The 22,679-nt window shown below is 36.0% G+C and overlaps 1 long non-coding RNA gene across 2 annotated transcripts in view; it reads left to right on the top strand.

The window, feature by feature from the left end:
- The window catches only part of LOC139358297 (uncharacterized), a 121,926-nt gene that overhangs the window by 72,857 nt on the left and 26,390 nt on the right, over positions 1-22,679 (top strand). Inside the window, exon 3 of one of the 2 annotated variants that reach the window (XR_011613039.1) lies at positions 19,757-20,150. The exons of the other annotated variant lie outside the window; for it this stretch is intronic. This is a non-coding gene — a long non-coding RNA (uncharacterized lncRNA). Of the gene's footprint in view, positions 1-19,756; positions 20,151-22,679 lie in introns of those variants that run through there. 2 annotated transcript variants of the gene reach the window in all.

The following is a 22,679-nucleotide window of genomic DNA, read 5'->3' as shown; positions in this document are numbered from 1 at the left end:
ACTTTAGTGTCACTCCGTAATTGCTCTTCATCATTTCTAAATAATTTTGAGGTTTATTTTGTAACCTCATCTTTGATCCAGAGATTATTTAAAATATGTTTTTCCAAGCTCCTAGTGTTTATTATTTTTATCATCAAGACCCAATAAGTTATTGAGTTATTCGTTCATTTATTCAACAATAGAATTCAAGACTAATCATTGGGCAATGTTATTTCTATGTTAGTTACTTTTTTCTTTCCTTCATACATTATCAATATTTTGAAAACTTCATATGCCATGAAAAGAATGTACAGTTTCTCTTTGAACTTTATACATTTTTGTTTTATTTTTTGTGCATTGCTATATTTCCATTGACTGGAAAAGTACCTGCATATTGTTCATGCTCAAGAAATGCTTTTGAAAGTGTTAATTCCTGGCCTTTATTGTATCAATCAGATGCTTCACCTCCCTCCTTATGCATCATCTTTGTCCTGACAAACTTGAAAACATGGATAGTAAAATTATTCAACATAATTTTTAATCATCAGTTTCTCCATGTAACTTTAAAACTTTCCTTTTCTTCATGAATTTCTCTGCTCTCTACACACATTGGATGCATAAATGTATCCCTTATATCACATTTTTAAGTATTTAATTAAATATAACATCATTTTTTATTTTCGTTACATATGCTGTTACTGAGTCACATTTCAATTTTGATATTGTCACTTTGCTTCTTCTTCTGAATATGACAAACATAGGTTTTCTACCCTTTATTTTGAACATTTTTTGGTCAATTTATTTAAATATCCTTCTTGTAAATATATTATGGCTATATTTTTGTTTTTTACTCTCCTACCACTTTCTCATTGCCTTTCTGTTTGGGAATTTGGCAGTTATTCTCATTCTTTTTTAAAATAATAAATTAAGCTAATATTTTTACTTCCAATATTTATTTTAAATCTTTCACAAAATAAATGCTTTACCGCCAAGTGTGTTATAGCACATGGAATAGTGTGGTTCATTAAAAGACTAATTAATTAATCATTCATTCATTCACTCCACAATACATATTCAGGACTGATCACAACACAGTGCTACAATGCTAGATACAGATACTAAAAACATAACATTAAAAAATTAACTCTTAGTGAGGCATGGCAGTGTATATCTGTAGTCCCAGCTACTTGGGAGGCTGAGGCAGGAGGATTGCTTTAGCCCAGAAGTCTCAGTCCAACCCATACAATATAGTGAGACCCTGTTGCTAAAAAACAAATCTTTAAGTCTCTTGCTTACTGCCTAGAAAAGAAACAGAAATAATCACGAAGTAAATTTTAGTATATTAAAAATCTAGTTTATCAAAGAATATTTATAAACATGTTACAGAAGATCCGAGAACAAAGAAATTACTTCTGAGAGATTGTATGCAAAACAAAAATGACATTAGAATAAATAAATGGGATTTGTCTGTGATAAGCCTCTGGGGTTGATGAGCCAGGTTTTACCAAATATTAGGGATCTGGAAGAAGGTGCAAGATTGAGTTTAGAAGCGAGTTTGAGTTCATGAAAGGAAGTAGGAGAAAAACTATAGAATAAAGGGGAGAGAGGTCACAAAGATTTAAACACAAAGGCTGCCTCGATATCAATTTCCTCTTATCTTTTAGATGCCTTTTGGATCTTTTCTAGTCATGTTTTTCTACATCCAGTCCAGTGTTTTTCACATATAGGTTTCTTCTACCTTTAAGTATTTTTTACTAGTTTTCTTCTCTTTCTAACTCTTCCTAATGATGTCCTTTTCTAGCTTCCTAAAATATGTTTACCTGTGTATATAAATGTTGTAACTAAACCTAATAAGTAATAGCTTTCTCTTTGACTTTCCAAGTCCATCTTGTATCTTTGTGCTTACAAAAATGTCCAACATATGTCTACTAAACCCAATGGTACAATAAGCCCCCTGGAAACAAGATTATCTGTTTTCTCATATCAATTTTACAACAGCCTATACCAATTTAGAAAGCCCCTTAAATAGTCTATATACTTGCTTTCTCACCCAAAAAATGAGGATACCATTAGCACTTCTTAAATTAGATACAATTAATTAAAATGTTTTGGAAAGTAAAACTTATTAACAAAAGCAATGTAAATGTTTATTCTCGGAAGCCACTGAACTAGTAGATTTTCTAATTTTCTAACAGATCTTTCCAACCTAGCTTTTTGAGACAATGTCTATTCTCTCTTCTAACCAACTGCTCCTTCAATAGTTCTTTCAGCTGTTCCTCTTTCAAGTACTAATGCTGCCAATTTTGTTTGCCTTCTAATAATCCTACATCCTATTAATCATATCAATGTGCCATCGATATTTCCTACTCTTCACACATTATCATAAGATGGGTTATTTTTTCCACCTGTTTCCCTGCATTGCCAACAGAGTATCTCTCTTGAGTCCAAAAGATCACACCTGTGCAATTTGGAAAGAATCCAATAAAGTCTGTAAAATTTGAAATTACATTATCTCTAATTTAGCTTCTTTTGATATAGTATCATTGGAGTCAAGTATTCTATTTCATTGATTTTTCACTCAATTTTACATTTACTCCCCCATAACATTTCTCTTTCCATGGCTTAATCAATTCTACTAGGTATATCTGTTCCTTTAAAAGTAATGCATACTTTTTGATCTGATGCGTTTTTCCTCTGAGTTCACATTTTTTAAATTTTAAAGCAGTAGTAGACACATTATTCCAAGTATTAACAAATGTTAACCAATTGCATGAGGTTGCTAGCCAATACGGGAGTGTGTATAATTATATATATTTTAATAAGATGTAGTGGGAAATTAAGCAAAACACTGCAGAAAGAAACCTTTATATATTAAAGTGGTCTTGTATATTCCTTTTTAAGAAGTGTACTCTTATTAATTATAAGTTTGTTTTATATACAATAAAAAAGTATTGCTAGCTGGGCACAGTAATATAATAATACAATTTATCTACCCAAATTGATTATTTCGCTCCTTAATGTTAGTATTATACTATCATATCTTACCTGATAGAATGACATAAATTATGATCTTAAAGTATTAAATATTACAGCTGAAAAAGATCCAAAAGGTAATTTACTTTAATTTCTTTACTATAAATTTTGAGATTAATACACAAACTATCCGATATCACATTTCGGGTCCGTTTTTGTGCCCTCCAGAGCTCTAGACTGGCACTATTTAAAATACAGACCTCTAAAGGAATGGAGAAAGATGGCCAAATTAAAGGCTTCACTGATCATCTCCTCATAAGGATACTAATTTAACAGTATCTACACAATAAAAAGGAATCTTCATAGAACCAAAAATCAAGTGAGCACTCACAGAACCTGTTTTTAACTTCATATCACCATAAAAGGCAATGGAAGAGGGTAGAAAAGGCAGTCTTGACTCACTGATGCCACCTCTCCCCGATCCCGTGGCAGTGGCCACAATGTGTGGAGAGAGAATCCATGTACTTGGGAGAGGGAGAACACAGCAATCCTGAGACATTGCATTGAATTCAGTGCTGCCCTGTCACAACATAAAGCAAAACTGAGCTGAGCTCAGCTGACACATGCCCATGGAGAGAGTATTTAAACCGGCCCTAGACAGAGGAGCTCAACCTTGAGGTTGGAAATTAAGTCCTGGCAAGCTTCATCACTACATACTAAAGTGCTCTGGGGTTCTAAGTAAACTTGAAAGGCAGTCTAGGCCACAAGTACTGTAAATTCTAGGTCAGTCCTAGTGCTGAGCTGGTCTCAGAGACAGAGAATTTGGTAGGCACACAACCTATTGAGACACCAACTGTTGTGGCTAAGGGAGTGCTTGTGCCATCTCTCCCTCAACTCCAGGCTGCACAGCTTGCAGCTCTAAAAGAGTCTACTTCCTTCTGGTTAAAAACAGGACACATAAGAGTAAAGTGGACTTTTTCTTGCATCTTGGATACCAGCTCAACCATAGCAGGGTAGGGCATCAGTTGGAGTCATAAGTCCCCGTTCTAGACCCTAGCTCCAAGATGACACACTCTGGGCAAGAAGGGAACCCAGTGCCTTGATGAGAAAGATCAAGCCCCGGCGGAACCCATCACTTGCTGACTGACGAGCTTTTGGGCCCTGAATAACCAGCAGCTATAACCAGTTAGTATGCCATGGACCTTGCATAAAATTCTGAAACCAGCCAGCTTCAGCTGAGACTCAGTACTTTCCCAGATGTGGTGTCTATGAGGAGACTCCTTCTGCTTGAGAAAAGTGAGCAAAAGGGACTTTGTCTTGCACCATAGCTACCAGCTAAGCCACATGTTTGTAGAGCACCAAATGGGCTCTTGGGGTTCCCAATTCCAGGTCATTGCTCTTAGATCATAGTACTGAAACTTCCCTGGACCAGAGAGAAGCCCACTGCCCTGAAGAGTGAGTTCCAGGCAAGGCAGAATTCACCAGAAGCTGAATAAAAAGCCTTTGGGCCATAAGGAAATGTCTGTAGTAGCCTGGCAGTACTCCCCATGAGTTTACGGTGATGGGGGCTAGTGAGGCTCCTTTGCTTATGGAAAGGGAAGGGAAGAGTGATAAGGGCTCTGGTGTGTAGCTGGAGTGCCAACTCAGCTGCAATATAATAGAACACCAAGTAGACTTCTAAGGTTTTTGATTCTAGTCCCTGGCTCTTGGACAGCACCTGTGGACCCACCCCAGGCCACGGGGAACTTGCTGCCCTAAAGGGAAGGACAAAAGCCTGCTGGCTTCACCACCTTCTGATTTTAGAGCCCCAGGGCCTTGAGCAGACACAGGTAGTAGTCAGGTAATGGTTACAATGGGCCTTGGATGAGACTCAGTGCTATGCTGGCTTCGGGTCTGACCAAGTGTATTTTCAGTGGTGATGGCCACAGGGGAGCATGTGTCACTTCATCCCCAGCTTGAGGTGGCTCAGAGCAGAAAGTGAGACTCCATTTGTTTGGGAGAAAGTGAAGAAAGAGAACAAAAATAACTCTGTCTGGTAATCCAGGTAATTCTCTCAGACTGTATCCATGACCATGGAGGCAGTATCACCACAGTCTGCAAGAACCACAGCATTACTGGGCTTGGGGTGCCCCGTAATACAGACATGGCTTTGATCACAACACCCAAGTCTTTCTGAGTACCTGGAAGGCCTTCCAAATGTGGATGGTTACAAACAAGCCCAGACTGTGAAGACTATAATAAATATCTAACCCTTCAATGCCCAGACACAGATGAACATCTACAAGTATCAAGATAATCCAGGAACATAAGGCCTCATTAAATGAACTAGATAAGGCACCAGGAACTTATCTAGGGACAACTCCTGGAGAAACAGAGATATGTTACCTTTCAGATAAAAATTTTTTTAAAAAATTGAGAAGACTCAAAGAAATTCAGGATAACACAGAGAAGGTATTCAGAATTTTATCAGAAATATTTAACAAAATTTAAATAGTTTAAAATAATCAAGCAGAAATTCTGGAAGTGAAAAATGGAATTGGCATACTGAAGAACACAGCAGAATCTTTTAATAGCAGAAATGGTCAAGCAGAAGAAAGATTCAGTAAGTTTGAAGACAGACTATTTGAAAATACACTGTCAGAAGAGACAAAAGAAAAAAGAATAAAAAACAATGAAGCACACTTACAGGATCTAGAAAACAGCTTCAAAAGGGCAAATCTAAGAGTCACTAGCCTTAAAGAAGAAGTAGATAAATAAATAGGAATAGAAAGTTTATTCAAAGCGGTAAATGGAGAATGTCTTAAGCCTAGAAAAAGATATCAATATTTAAGTACAAGAAGGTTACAGAGCACCAAGCCAATTTAACCTGAAGAAGACTATCACAATGCATTTTAAAATCAAACTCCAAAGGTCAAGGTTAAACAAAGGACCCTAAAAGCAGCAAGAGAATAAAACAAACAAACAACGTACTGTGGAGCTCCAATATGTCTGGCGGCTGACTTTCCAGTGGAAATCTTGCAGGCCAGGAGAGAGTGGCATGACATGTTTAAAGTCCTGTAGGAAAAAAAAACTATTACCCTAGAAGAGTATATCTGGTGAAAATAGCCTTCAAACATGAAGGAGAAAGACCTTTCCAGACAAACAAAAATAGAGAGATGTCATCAATACCAGACCCGTCCTGTAAGAAATGCTAAAGGGAGTACTTCAGAGAGAAAGAAAAGGAAGTTAATGAGTAGTAAGACATCATCTGAAGGTATAAAACTCAGTAGTAATCATAAATAAATAGAAAACCCCAGACTGTTATAACTCTGTAACTGTGGTGTGTAAACTACTCTTAAGTAGAAAGACTAAATGATAAATCAATCAACAATAATAAATACAACATCTTTGCAAGACATAGTACAATACAATATAAATAGGAACAACAAAAAGTTTTTAAAAATTCAGGGACAGTGGTTTGTAGTTCTCCTTGAAGAGGTCCTTTACATCCCTTGTAAGTTGTATTCCTAGGTATTTTATTCTCTTTGAAGCTATTGCGAATGGGAGTTCATTCATGATCTGGCTCTCCATTTGTCTGTTACTGGTGTATAAGAATGCTTGTGATTTTTGCACATAGATTTTGTATCCTGAGACTTTGCTGAAGTTGCTTATCAGCTTAAGGAGATTTTGGGCTGAGATGATGGGGTTTTCTAAATATTCAATTATGTCATCTGCAAACAGGGACAATTCCTGCTCAATAAAATAAAAGAGGACACAAACAAATGGAAGAACATACCTTGCTCATGGATAGGAAGAATCAATATCCTGAAAATGGCCATATTGCCTAAGGTAATTTATAGATTCAATGCCATCCACATCAAGCTAACAATGACTTTCTTCACAGAATTAGAAAAAACTGCTTTAAAGTTCATCTGGAACCAAAAAAGAGCCCACATTGCCAAGACAATCCTAAGTCAAAAGAAAAAAGCTGGAGGCATCACGCTACCGGACTTCAAACTATACTGCAAGGCTACAGTAACCGAAACAGCATGGTACTGGTACCAAAACAGAGATATAGACCAATGGAACAGAACAGAGCCCTCAGAAATAATACCACACATCTAAGCCATCTGATCTTTCACAAAGCTGACAAAAACAAGAAATGGGGAAAAGATTCCCTATTTAATAAATGGTGCTGGGAAAACTGGCTAGCCATAAGTAGAAAGCTGAAACTGGATCCTTTCCTTACTCCTTATATGAAAATTAATTCAAGATGGATTAGAGACTTAAATGTTAGACCTAATATCATAAAAACCCTAGAAGAAAACCTAGGTAATACCATTCAGGACATAGGCATGGGCAAGGACTTCATGTCTAAAACACCAAAAGCAATGGCAACAAAAGCCAAAATTGACAATCGGGATCTAATTAAACTAAAGAGCTTCTGCACAGCAAAAAAAAAAAACAAAAAAACTACCATTAGAGTGAACAGGAAACCTACAGAATGGGAGAAAATTTTTGCAGTCTACTCATCTGACAAAGGGATAATATCCAGAACCTACAAAGAACTCAAACAAATTTACAAGAAAAAAACAAACAACCCCATCAAAAAGTGGGCAAAGGATATGAACAGACATTTCTCAAAAGAAGACATTCATACAGCCAACAGACACATGAAAAAATGCTCATCATCACTGGACATCAGAGAAATGCAAATCAAAACCACAAAAAGATACCATTTCACACCAGTTAGAATGGCAATCATTAAAAAGTCAGGAAACAACAGGTGCCAGAGAGGATGTGGAGAAATAGGAACACTTTTACACTGTTGGTGGGATTGTAAACTAGTTCAACCATTGTGGAAAATAGTATGGTGATTCCTCAAGGATCTAGAACTAGAAGTACCACATGACCCAGCCATCCCATTACTGGGTGCATACCCAAAGGATTATAAATCATGCTGCTGTAAAGACACATGCACACGTATGTTTATTGCGGCACTATTCACAATAGGAAAGACTTGGAATCAACCCAAATGTCCATCAGTGACAGACTGGATTAAGAAAATGTGGCACGTATACACCATGGAATACTATGCAGCCATAAAAAAAGGATGAGTTTGTGTCCTTTGTAGGGACATGGATGCAACTGGAGACCATCATTCTCAGAAAACTATCGCAAGAACAGAAAACCAAACACCACATGTTCTCACTCATAGGTGGGAACTGAACAATGAGATCACTTGGAAATGGGAAGGGGAACATCACACACTGGGGCCTATTGTTGGGAAGGGGGAGCGGGTAGGGATGGCCTCGGGAGTTACACCTGACATAAATGACTAGTTAATGGGTGCTGATGAGTTGATGGGTGCAGCACACCAACATGGCACAAGTATACATATGTAACAAACCTGCATGCTGTGCACATGTACCCTAGAACTTAAAGTATAATAAAAAAATAAAATTAAATTAAAAAATAAAGCAAATACTTGCAAAAAAAAATTCAAGGACAAAGTTAAGTGTGAATGTTTTATTGGCTTTATTTTGGCTTGTTTATGCAGGGTTAAGTTATTATCAGCTCAAAATAATGAGTTATTAGATAGTATTTGCAAACCTCATGGTAACCTCAAATCAAAAGACATACAACAGATACACACAAAAAAAGAAAGTCAGAAATTAAATCATATCACCAGAGAAAATCACCTTTACTAAAAAGAAGACAGGAAAGAAGGAAGAGAAGAGCACAAAACAACCGGTACACAAATAGTGAAATGACACTAGTCAGGAGTACATTCTTAGTTATCAACAGTAACATTGAATGTAAATGGAGTCTCCAGTCAAAAGACACAGAGTGACTGAACAGACAAAAAAGCAAGAACCACCAATCTGTTGCCTACAAGAAACACACTTCATCTGTAAAAACACACAAAGACAGAAAATAAAAAGATGAAAAGGGTATTCCATGCCAATGGACAAAGAAAAACAAAACCCAGAAGTCACTATGTTTATATCAGACTAAATGGATTTCAAGACAAAAGCTATAAGAAGAAAAAAGGAGGTCACTATATAATGATAAAGGAATCAATTCAACAAGAGAATAAAACAATTGCAAATATATATGTACCCAACCCTGAAGCATGCAGGTATAAAAAAGAAATCTTATTAAAGCTAAAGAAACAGATAGACCACAGTACAAAGATAGCTGGAGACTTCAACTGCCCATGTTCAGCATTGAACAGATCTTTCAGACAGAAAATCAACAAAGAAACATCAGACTTAATCTGTACTATAGAACAAGTGAACTTAATAAATATTTACAAAATATTTTACCCAATGGCTGCAGAATACATATTCTTTTCCACATCACATGAAAAAAAATGAATCATTCTCAAGGGTAGGTCACAAAATAACTCTTAAAACATTAAGAAAAATTTGAAATAAGATCAAACATCTTCTCTGACCACTATGGAATAAAACTAGAAAGCAATAACAAGAGGAATTTTGGAAACTATACAAACACTTGGAAATTTAACAATATGCCCCTGAATGACCAGTGGGTTAATGAAGAAATCAAAAGAAAATTGAAGACTGTCTTAAAGCAAATGATAATGGAAGGAAAACACAACAAAATATATGGAATCCAGTGAAAGCATTACTAAGAGGGAATTTTGTAGCTGTAAGTCCCTATATCAAAAAAAAAAAAAAAAAAAGAGAAAACCTTCAAATAAATAACATGACAATGCATCTTAACTGAAAAAGCAAGAGTAAATCGAACTCCAAATTAGTAGAAGAAAAGAAATAATAATTAGAGCAGAAAAAAATGAATTTGAAAAGAAGAAAATAATACAAGAGATCAATGAAATAAAAAAGTTTTTTTTTGAAAAGATAAACAAAATTCATAAACCTTTAGACAGACTACTTAAGAAAAAAAGAGAGAATACCCAAATAAATAAAATCGGAGATGAAAAAGAAGACATTACAACTGATACCAGAGAAATGGAAAGGCTTATTCATGGCTACTATGAGCAGCTATGTGCCAACAAATTGGAAAATCTAGAAGAAATGGATAAATTTCTAGACACATACAACCTACCAAGATTGAACTATGAAGAAATCCAAAACCTAAACAGACCAATAACATTTAAGAAGATTAAAGTTGTAATAAAAAGTTTCCCAGCAAAGAAAAGCTTGGGACACAATGGTTTCACTACTGAAATATATCAAACATTTAATGAAGAACTAATACCTATCATTTTAGACTATCCCTCCTCCCCCAAAAAAGGAGACAGGAATACTTCCAAACTCATTTGACAAGGCCAGTATTACCCTGATACCAAAATCAGGCAATGACACATCACAAAAAGAAAACTAGAGGCCAATATCACTAATGAAGAGTGAGGCAAAAATCCTCAATATAATATTAGTAAACTGAATTTAACAACACATTAAAAGGATTCTTCATTATGACCAAGTGGGATTTATTCCAGGGATGCAAGGATGGTTCAAAATGTGCATATCAATTACTGTGATACATCATATCAACAGAATGAAGGACAAAAACTTTAAGATCATTTTAATGGATTCTGTAAAAGCATTTGTTAAAATTCAACATCCCTTTATGATAAAAACTCTCAGAAAACTGGATATAGAAGGAACATATCCTAACAAAATGAAAGCAATATAAGACAGACTCACAGCTAGTATCATACTGAATAGAGAAAAACTGAAAACTTTTTCTTTAAGATCTGGAACATGACAAAGATGCTCACTGTCACGGCTGTTATTCAACAGAGTTCTGAAAGTTCAAGCTAGAGCAATCATACAAGAGAAAAATACAAAAGGCATCAAAATTGGAAAAGAAGAAGTCAAATTGTCCTTGTTTGCCATGATATGATCTTATATTTGGAAAAACCTAAAGATTCCATCAAAAAATCATTAGAACTGGTAAACAAATTCTGTAATGTTGCAGGATATAAAATCAACATACAAAAATCAGTAGCATTTAGAGTAATCCCATTTACAATAGCTGCAAATAAAATTAAGTACCTATGCATTAACTTAACCAAAGAAGTGAAACATTTGTATAGTGAAAACTATAAAACTTCAAGAAATTGAAGGACACACAAAAATTTTTAAAAATACTTCATGTTTATGGATTGGAAGAGTCCGTATTGTCAAAATGTCCATACTACCCAAAGCAATTTATGGATTTAATGCAATCCCTATCAAAAACCAATGAAATTCTTCACAGAAATAGAGAAAACAATTCTAAAATTTATATGAAACCACAAAAAAACCCAAACAGCCAAAACTATTCTATGCAAAAAGAAAAAAACTGGAGGAAACACATTACCTGAGATCAAATTATACTACGAAGTTATTGTAATCAAAACAGCATGTATGGAACTAGCATAAAAACAGACACATAGACCAATTAATAAAGAACCCCAAAACAAATCCACACACCAACCAGTGAACTCATTTTTGACAATGGCACCAAGAGCATACACTAGAGAAAGGACAGTCTCTTCAATAAATGGTGCTGGGAAAACTAAAATCTGTATGCAAAAGAATGAAACTAAACTCCTATCTCTTGTCTTATACAAAAATCAAATCTCAACACATTAAGGCTTAAATCTAAGACTCAAATTATAAACAACTACAAGAAAATCCTAGGGAAACTCTCCAGGACATTGACTGGGCAAAAATTTCTTAATACCCTACCCAAGCATAGACAACCAAAGCAAAAATTGACAAATGGAATGACTTCAAGTTAAAAATATTTTGCACAGCAAAGGAAATGATCAACAAAGCAAAGAGACAATGCACAGAATGGGAGAAAACATTTGCAAACTACCCACCTGACAAGGATTTAATAACCAAAATGTATACGGAGTTCAAACAACTCAATACGAAAAAAAATCTAATAACCCTATTAAAAAATAGGCAAAAGACCTAATTAGACAGTTTTCAAAAGAAGACATACAAATGGCAAACAGGTATATGAAAGGTATTCAACATCATTGATCATCAGAGAAATGCGAATGAAAGCTACAGTGAGATATCTCATCCTAGTTAAAATGGCTTTTATCCAAAAGTCAGGCAATAACAAATGCTAGTGAGGATGTGGAGAAAAGGGACCCCCCATACATTATTGGTTGGAATGTAAATTAGTACAACCCCACTGTTCTTTATGGAGAACAGTTTGGAGACTCCTTGGAAAACTAAAAATAGGGCTGTCATATGATCCAGCAATCCCACTCCTAGGCATATACTCAAAAGAATGGAAACCAGCATATCAAAGAGGTATCGGTACTCCCATGTTTATTGCAGCACTATTCACTATAGCCAAGACTTGGAAGTAACCTAATTGTCAATCAACAAATGAATGGATAAATAAAATATGGTACATCTACACAATGGAGTATTAGCCATAAAAAAGAATGAGATCTGATCATTTGCAACAACATGGATGGAACTTGAGGTCATCGTGTTAAGTGAAACAGGCCAGGCACAGAAAGAGAAACTTTGCATGTTCTCACTTATTTGTGGGAGCTAAAAATTAAAACAATTAAACTCATGGAGATAGAGAGTAGAAGAATGGTTACCAGAGGCTGGGAAGGGTAGTGGAAGGAGTGGGAGAGAGGGTTGTGAGGGGGAAGTGTGGATAGCTAATGAGTATAAAAACAATAGAAAGAATGAGTAAGATCTAGTACTTGCTAGCACGACAGCGTGACCACAATAAAAAAAATGTAATTGTACAATTTGAAATAACTAAAAGAGTATAATTGGATTATTTATAAGACAAAGGATAAATGATTGAGATGATATGTACTCTGCATACCCTGATGTGATATTATGCATTGCATGCCTGTATAAAAATATATCACGTAATCCAGAAATATATACAACTATTATGTACATACAAAAATTAAAAATTAAAGTAAAAATAAAAATAAAATAAGATACAGACCTTTCCATCTCTTTTCTCTAAACTTTCCATTGATAGGCAGTCTTAGTTTTGTTAATCTTGTATGCAATTTTCCTTTCATTGATAACATCAGATAAACCAATTGATCAACATCTGCCAACTTCTATCTGCCTATTTTGTGTATCAGGCATTTATTAGATTTTTTCTTTCAACCCACATCAAATATTTTGGGAAACTGGAACTCTAATGAAGAAACAGAAAAATGACACTTGTTTTTAAGTAATCTATAACCATCATCATAGTAATAAGATAAAGTATTGAGAGATCTGAGATTTAGTAATAATATAGTTTTGATTTCTATGTCTTTCAGAAATTTCCATGCACAAAGTCTTCTTCCTGTTTTATTATTACTAAATTAATTGCAATCATAATCTAGTAGGTTCATTTCTAGTCATTCTTTCCTCTTCAAAATATAATCGATTTCTCAATACAGTGTTCAGTGGAGAAAAATATCTTCTTTACTTAAATCATGCCTTATCCTTTGACTCCAGTCCCAATTTACAATAGCCCCAAAATACTGTACACCTGCAGCTCTCAGGTTCTCGCATTTATACAGGGCCATTTTCTATTGCTGTGACCTCTAAAACTGTGGTTGCGCTTGTGGTTGGAAGAGGATAGTGAGGAGAAAAGAAACAAAACAGGGTGGACTATACTTGGTGGTTGCTTGGTACAAAAAGGAACAGGTAGAATTCCTGGCATTTTCAAGGACTAAGATATATGAGTAGTGCTTCTATATAGACACCAGCTCTGTGCTTCCCTCTTCTCTGAGTATGGACAGTTAGCCCTCCCTATCTGTGGGTTCATCATCTGTGGATTCAAACAACTGCAAATCAAAAATATTTGTTTTAAAAAATACGTCTGTATTGAACACAGACAGACTTTTTTCTTGTCATTATTCCCTAAATAATAGAGTATAACAACTATGTACACAGCATTTACATTGTATAAGTTACTTTAAGTAATCTACAGATGATTTAAAGTATAAGGCAATATATGTATAGGTTACATGCAGATATGATACTATTTTATATCAAAGGCTTGAGCGTTCACAGATTTTGGCATTTGTGGGAGGTCCTGCGATGATCCCCTATGCAGACTGAAGTATTACTGTACTTTCAGTATAGTTCTGGACATTTTTCTTAAGAGCAGGTATGCCAGGCTGTGACAGATTTTGGGAGTTCAGGGTGAAGTGAAAAGGAAAAAAGGTTAAATATTGAGTTTTCCATGAAGCAAAGATAAATTTAATTTAAAGGAATGTAACTTTTCTGAGAAATCATATTTATTAATTTATAGCAGTAAATTATCAATTTCCAAATATCTTTTCTTAAAGAAGTATAGTTTGCTGTCTGATGTCAGTCGCTGAGTTTTAAATTTTATAGATGACTGTTAAAACAAAAGATTATAAAACCAAGATTCTAGATGATTTTAAAATTGTATGACTTTAAAATTGTATTTCTGAATAGTAATAATAAGACCAATAGGATTTGCAGGGTTATGGGTATTTTGTGTGGAACCTTGCATGTATATATATGTACATACACGATTTGTGTGACCCAAATCAATGTGCATGCTGCATTTTGACAGCCCACTTTTAAATGATGCCGTGAAAGAAATACTGTGCTGGTCAGTGGAAGTGATTTGCTTGCAAGGCTGCCTTCTGGGAACCAAAGTACAGGGTTCAAAGATGACCATAGGCATGTGTCTTGGAGCTTTGAGGTGCATGTGATCAACCGCATCTGTGGGGGGTGGTGTGACAGAAGAGAGGAAAGGGGTGTGGCTATAATGTGTCCAGAGCAGCCCACCATTGCCATCTCTGGCTGATCCCAGCTACCAGAGGGTAATTTTGTCAAAAGCACTTCAAGTGACCAAGACCCACAGGATATTGGGTCTGGGCTTAGGGCACTCTTCAAGGGTGGCACTGTTGATTGGTCCTAGGCACTAAAGGAAGTCTAGAAATTTTCACTACAGGCACTTCAATGTATAGGGGCTGAGCTCAATGAGGTGCAGAGATTATAAAGTAATAACTCATTATTCCCATTTTCCAGATAAAATACAATCTCTCAAAGAGTGTTCACTAATCAAGTAGAGAATTCATTGTATGCTAAGCAGCACTTTCTTCTACTTGTAAGCAGCTGATTACACCCACACAGTATGCTCCTTCTCTGGCTCATCAAATTCTAAAAAGTTGTCGCCAATTACTTTTATCCTTTCAAACAGTTTTAATCATCAACAAAGTCTATCCTTTAGAAATAATTAATACAAGTTTTCCTCCTTTGCTGCGTAAAACTTTTGACAGAAAAATGTCAGAAGGCAATTGATGAATACTAGCTGTTCTCTACTTTCAGCAAAATGAGACTTCCAGCAGATGTCTAAGTTTGAAACCTACTGCTCCTCTGCTCCTCATAGCTTTTATGTATTAATGCCTTTCCCATAGTATAATCAGTATTGAGAAAAGTCATCCATATCCATATTATAGATGATCTGTAGCATAAATTTGCAGTATTATCCAGCAGCCTCTCCAGTCTATTATTCTAATGCATAGGTTTTCAACTGTGTTTTCCGTCTCCGGTTCATGGATTCACTTTTGGAAGTTAATTTCTTTTGCACCTGCACCTTCTCTACCTTTCTGGAAGGCCTATAAAATATAATTCTAAATATGCCAAAAAGTATTTAAAATTATATGCTTTTCAGTGATCAAATTTAGTCAGGCACTGATAAAATATTTCTTTATATATAATTCTATATTATTCCTATAGGCCCTCAGAAGAAAATATGACAAAGATCTGATAGAAATCACATTTCAAAGACTTTTTTCTTACACAGAAAGTGTTAATAACAGAATTTGCATGTGATTTATCTTCCTGAATAAAAAATAGAATGAAAAGTTTTAGGATGTTAGAACAAATTGTTTCCTATTGTTAATTACAGACATTTCATCTACCACCTAGTGAAATGTGCCTACTAAGAAACAGTGTATATTTATTTTACTTTGTATATCTTACATGTTATTGACAACTTTTGTAGAATATCTCTGTAAAATATTTTCAGAGACAACCCAGTGAGGCCTTTTGCTTGCCATTTGTCCTTGAAATTATCTGAGATGTACCACCAATCAATATTAAACACCCACTTTAAAGTAATTCATAACAATCAGACTTTTTAAAAGTGGTGAAATATGATCATTTAGACAAGTTTTATTGGGAAGAGAGTAAAAGCTGTAAGGAGTTACTATCTGAAAATAAATGGAATAGAGTCTTGATAATTATGTGGTTACATACCCCACAAAAAAGGCTAATTCCTTAAATGTGAAGAAATGCCAATTGCAATGAACTTATTATGCCTTCTGCCTATTATATGTTATGCAATGGATGTATTGATCACCATAAGGGCTTACCTACTCAAGGTTCATGTCTTGTCTTACTGAGTTCAAGTAAATATCATTTGAACCGAGATAACAGTCTGCTGGTGGATTTCCGGACTTTAACCTCTCTTTATTTGCAGTTCTTCCTATTTGCCACCCTATTGCAATTCTGCCTATTCAGATTTTACTGTTAAAACATCAGGTTTATCAAGCTGTTTGCCAATGTGAAAATCTTCACTGAGTCGCTATAAGACTAAATGCTAAATTTTTATCCTTCTAACAACAGTTTGCTTTTCAAATTTCATTTCTGAACTCAACATATAAACGTAGCCAAGTATACTGGTCATCTGTGGTCTCCTAGACATGCCTTGCTCTTTTCTTCAGCCATAGAAATGTGTGTTTACTGCATTCCTGGCCAGCCAAATCATGCTCGTCATTTGAGGCTGAGTTCCACTTTTTCCTTATGAAATAATGTTCTATTATTGGGGATAAATTTGTGGTTTACAAAGTAATTTCACAGATTATCTCAATTAATTCATTTTATCCTCTCATCAAGCTGATACAAATAGACATTTTACGGATAAGCAAACAGGCTTAAATAGGCCTTCTCAAATGTTTTGAATTCATGTTTCTCTCTCTAACACCTATGACACAATTGTGTAATATTTATTGGATAAACCACTTGCCAATGTTTTCTTTATTATTTATCTAAATTATTTTTATTAAATATTCATTCATTCAACACCTGCTTATTAAGATCTTATAACTGGCCAGGCATTTTTCTGGTCAGAGTCTCTGTACCTCAAAGTTTGTTGTGCTGGTTATTTCCAACTAGATGGGCAACTGCTTTATGTCAGGGTTTACAGTTTTGTCTCCTTGACAGGACCCACTTTAGGTGATATGCAATACATGTTTAAAGAAAGAATAAAGCAAAAATAAACCATTACTTCATTTGGATAATCACATTTTTAAACAAAAACCATGCAAATGTGTATTCTAAACTTCTGACACTTTCCTTTAACTATATTACACACAATTTGCTTTATTAACTTTGGTTTCAAAAGTGTACCGTAAGTGGGGAAAAAAAAAAAAACCCACCAAACTCTTTCAGGTGTTTTCACCCTAAGTAATTAACCATAGGGTGCCATTACTGTTAAAACTGAAGACAATTTTTTGGGGCCCTAAAATAATTATGCTGAATATTCAGCATCTTTGCGGAAGGCTAATTGAGACAAAAAATGAAATACTAAGGTTCTATGCTGTGCCACCGCAGCTATTAAGATGTGAAACTGTTGTCATTAGAGTCTCAATGAACATTAGTAAAATGAATTCTTGTACAAGCGTGTATTCCTGTTACTTAAACACCTGGATTCCGGACACAAAAGAAGTTTTGAAATTTAGCTTTGGGATGCACTTTTATCTATAGGATTCCCTAAGCTCATATACGGTGATGTATTTTTCCCAATATAGAACAAAAAAAATGCCTCTGACTGTGCTACTCGTAGGAGATCAACAACTTGGTGAACAGAGAAATGTAAATCCTGTCATCTGTTCAGGTGTGAGGAGCAGGACCTTGGCAATGTGCATCATCAGCCCTGCATTTGAAGATGAAGTCTGTGACCATGCTCTTTCCTCCGTGCAAGAGGTTGCTAAAAGAACCAACGTGCGACCTCAGACCTCTCCACAGTGTACACAAGGGGCTTGCTCTTTGGTTAGTGCTTGGGACCACCACTTGCAAGCCTTTGTTGCTTTCAACTTTGTCTGTTTGCTACAGAAAAAGCTTGACCCCTTTTCCTACACTGAGTTAACTTACCTTTGCTGCAAAGCACGGAGGACTAGATACATCACTGTTGTTGCTTCCCCAAAGCTCAGGCTTAAAAAACCTTAGGTAATAAGTTCCACCACAATTTTCCCCCCTCTGTGGTTTCTTTCAATACCCAGTGCTGCAGGTTTTCCAGAATCCTATTATATAAGTAACATAATTTGCCATGTCAAACATGTGGTTCATTTTGTGATAGTTCCTCAGAGGCAAATAGGAGAAGTAAAATATGTTCAAAAGCTTGGTTTTTATAAGTGTAAAAGAGGGGACTGAGTGGATTTAGATTTGAATGGACCTCGGGCACAAAACAGAGGTCCCTCTTGATATAAAAGACTATGAAATTTTTGTTCTACTTTTAGGATCTCCTGCTGCATTAGGGACTTCTTTCTTTAAGTGCCCTAGGGTAATGCAGTTAAGTCTAGGAAGGCTCAATATCAGAAATGTCTTCAATTACCATATAAAGGAAGGAGTACCACTTTACCAACTGTGCTCCTCTTCGTGCTAAAGGCTTGCAAGAGGTAGAATTGAGTTTCCCCACTCAATGCAAATGAAAAGGATAGTTTTTCAGGATACTTGTGTTCTAGATTATTTCATAAAAGGGTAATCATCATTCTGGGCAAAAGACCCAGAATGTAAATCTCTAGTCATACACATGAAATTATTAGAGGTATATGTATACTGAAAAAATGGAATTAGTACTGAATTTTCTTTTGCCTTTCCTATACATAGCCCTCTGTATTAATGTCAGCGATCAGATTAAAACTGAAAATTTGACTTCCTCTGCTTCCTCTATAAAACTCCAGTTTTTGATTCCTTATTAGAGAATTGTTTCAGCAATGAGGGATAATCATATTTTGAATAAAAAACAATCTGCTATCGGAAAGCCTTATTGCTTTAAATCATTCTTAAAGATGCATTTGAATACCTTGTTCACCAGAGAGAATAGGTACTGCAAGGAAATTCAAAAGACCAACAAGTCGGCCAGGCATGGGCACTCATGCCTGCAATCCCAACACTTTGTGAGGCCGAGGCAGACAGATCACCTGAGGTCAGGAGTTCGAGACCAGCCTGGCCAACATGGTGAAATCCCGCCTCTACAAAAAATTAAAAAATCAGTCAGGTGAGGTGGCAGGTTCCTGTAATACCAGCTACTCCGGAGGCTGAGGCAGGAGAATCACTTGAACCTGGGAGGTGGGTGTTGTAGTAAGCTGAAACCGTGCCACTGCATTCCAGCCCGGGTGACAAAGCCAGACTCTGTCTCAAAAAAAAAAAAAAAAACCAACAAGTCTTGAAATTATCAGCCAATGGACCTTGAGGAAGCCACTTCACTTTTTGATGTTGTGCTTCCTGTGTGAAAAGTGACGCAAAAATTGTCTGAAAATGTGCACAGTGTTGCAGTGAGGACCAAGGAAATTAGTGCAAATGTCAACTAATAATTTGTTCACCTTAATAAATTTGTAAACCTTAATAAATCAATGTACAAATGTAGAGTACACAGCAGGTTTAAAATAGGTGTTTGTTATTGAAATATAGATGCTATCAAAGATGAATTTATAGTTTGAATGGTAATCTTTAATTTTCACTTGAGGTCTTTTTTTAGATGTCACTTTTTGATATACTGAGTTATTCTGAGTGTCTCTCCTGATCTGTTCTAGAAAATGTGTAACTACAAAGCAAGCAAATGATTTTCCTAAGCTACAGAAAAAAACAGGTTGCATCACTGTGGGGGAGAAAGAGTGGGAGAAGATGAGTACTAGACAAGTGAACTGACGTAATGCATTCATTCACCAAATAAACTTACACGATGTAGCACTTCAACGGCAAGAATACATGCAGGCTTTTGAATCAGGCAGACAGCCCTGCAAGACCTTCATTCAAGTCTCAAGTCCTAATCCTGCTGCATACTAACCGTGTAAAACTTGGGTTCGAATAACTTAAACCAGTGCTTCCGAAGTTGTGGTCTGAGACTAGTAACATCAGAATTACCAGGGAACACAGTGGAAATGCAAAATCTGCAGCCCCACTTCAGACCTACTAAATAAAAATCTCTGGAAGTAGAGACCAGAAATCTGTGTTTTAGTAAGCATTCAATATCATTCTGAGTCATGCTCAAGTGTGAATTATCTGAATAGATTTCTTCATCTATAAAATAGGAATAATAATACCCTTCTTATGAGTACAATTATAATGATTACAGACAAGAGATATACAGAGCCTGGTGCTTGTTAATTGCTCAATAAATAGAGCCAATAGCAATATTCTTCCAGAAATTTGGCAGATGACACTCAATCCATAAAGCCATTCCTGCCACTCTATGCAAGCATCACCTCTATCCATTTATAAAAACTAAATAACCCCAATTCTGGCTTCAGTATATATTATTACAGTAGTATATTATTGGCTGATTCTCTCTCTGGGATTATAGTTTTTCTGAGGGTAGAAGGAGAGTCTTACTCATTCTGGATCTCTCAGCATGTTTAACATATTATTGCAATGTCTTGCCTTCCCATCCAAATAGGACTAATAATTGTGTCTGTTACATGAGATCATTGTGAAATTTTAAATATAAACCTATTAAAAGTACATGGTAGTCAGTAAGTGATGGTTATTATCATAATATTTTTTAAACTATTTTAGTACTAGGTATCCAATAAACATTTGTTGGATTGATCTGAGTTGACAGATTTCTCTGGAAAGACAGGAGTTGTTCATTTTATTTTATTTTATTTTATTTTATTTTATTTTATTTTATTAGTTCTTTGACTATAAGACTTTAGAAGACGAAGAAAAGTTAGCAAGTGTCAGCCTATCTATGAATGGTTACTGCTCTCTTCACCACAAGCTTTTTTTCCCTTTAAATTTGTAGCAATAATTAATATTTTCTTTTAGGCAAACTAAGTTTGTATAGTTGCTAATAATTGGAGTAGTGCTCATAGGTCTTAAGGAAAAAACACACCAGTGAGCAGTCAGCTGCTGCTTCTCTTAAGTTTGGCCTAGACAGTCTTGCTGAGCAGTTTCTGGTTCTGCCTAGGAGAGTGGTGGACGAGGAGAGAACATTACTAGAGGAGAGAGCCCTCCTGCAGGCTGAGCAGTATGTACCTTGATTACTCAGTTTATACTTTGAGACCCAAATGTTCCCCATAACTTTCAACAGAATCTGTACCCTTAAACAGTACAGTATCCTGATACAGATTAGCTGTTGATATGGTTTGGATGTTTTGTCTCCTTCAAATCTCATGTTGAAACGTGACCTCCAATGTTGGAGGTGGGGCCTGGTGGGAGGTGTTTGGCTCATGGGAGTGGAGCCCTCGTGAATGGCTTGACTTGACTTCCCCATGGTAATGAGTGAGCTCTTACTCTGTGAGTTCATAGAGAGCTGGTTGTGTAAAAGAGTCTGGCATCTCTCTTGCTCCCTCTCTTGCCATGTGACATGCTGGCTCCCTTTCACCTTCCGCTATGACTGTAAGCTTCCTGAGGCCTTCATCAGAAGCAGGTGCTGGCACTATACTTCATGTATATCTTGCAGAACCATGAGCCAAATAAGCCACTTTGCTTTACAAATTACCCAGTCTCAGGTATTCCCGAATAGCAACGCAAATGGACTAACACTGCTGTGGTCCAGGGGACACTGAGGCTATGGGTCAAGACTTCTTTTCCCATCCAATGCATTTAATAAACAGGTATCTTCTCTTCTACCTCACCTCTCACCTCCATTTTTTGAGTCTGTGTTGAGTATCCAATCATTTTGGTGAGTAGGTTAGTAGCTTCATTTTCTGCTTCTGCCATCATATAAACTTCGTAGCACAACACAACAGGCATTATATTCTGTAGGTGAGAAGACAGACATGTGTCTTACCAGGCTACAACCAAGGTCTCAGCAGGGCTACATTCCCTTCTGGAAGCTCTAGGAGAGAATTGTTTTTCTTGCTTATTCAGGTATTGGCAGAATTTAGTTCCTTGTGATTGTATGACTGAAATACCTGTCAGATGAGGATCGTTCTCAGTTCCTAAAGATCGCTTCCATTCCTAGTTTTCAGCCCTCTTTTAAATCTTTAAAGCCAGTAACAGCCGATAGCAGGTCAAGTTCTTCTCAAGCTACACCCCTCTAACAGGCTTCCCTGCTTTCCTTTTCTACTTCCAAGGACTCCTGTGATTACAAGGGGCCCACTCTAACAACCAGGATAATCTTATTTTAAAGTCAGTTGAAGAGTGAGTGTAATACCATCTTGAAAGCCTTCTTTGCCATTTAAAGTAGCATAATCAGGGCAGCAATGCCAGTGAACAAAGCTCATAGGGAGGGGGCAAAATTCTGCTGAAACGTACTTTAACAATAGTTAATATTGGGTCATCAATAGTTTAGTTCTATCGCAAGCAGTTTATATGTTTCTGTAGTTGCATTACAGCTTAAAGATGTAAATGTTAATTTAAGAGATGAGAAGAAGATGGGGGAGGCAAGAATGGGAAGGGAAGGAGGCGAGGAAGCAAGGGAAGAACAGAGGGAGGATCGGAGTCAGGAACTGAAAAATATATTCATGGACAGTATCTCATTCAATTTTTATAACCCATGAAGTAGAGTAA

The sequence above is a fragment of the Macaca nemestrina genome, chromosome 14, assembly GCF_043159975.1.
Source record: "Macaca nemestrina isolate mMacNem1 chromosome 14, mMacNem.hap1, whole genome shotgun sequence".
NCBI lineage: Eukaryota > Metazoa > Chordata > Mammalia > Primates > Cercopithecidae > Macaca > Macaca nemestrina.
This window is presented reverse-complemented; position numbering and strand designations above follow the sequence as displayed.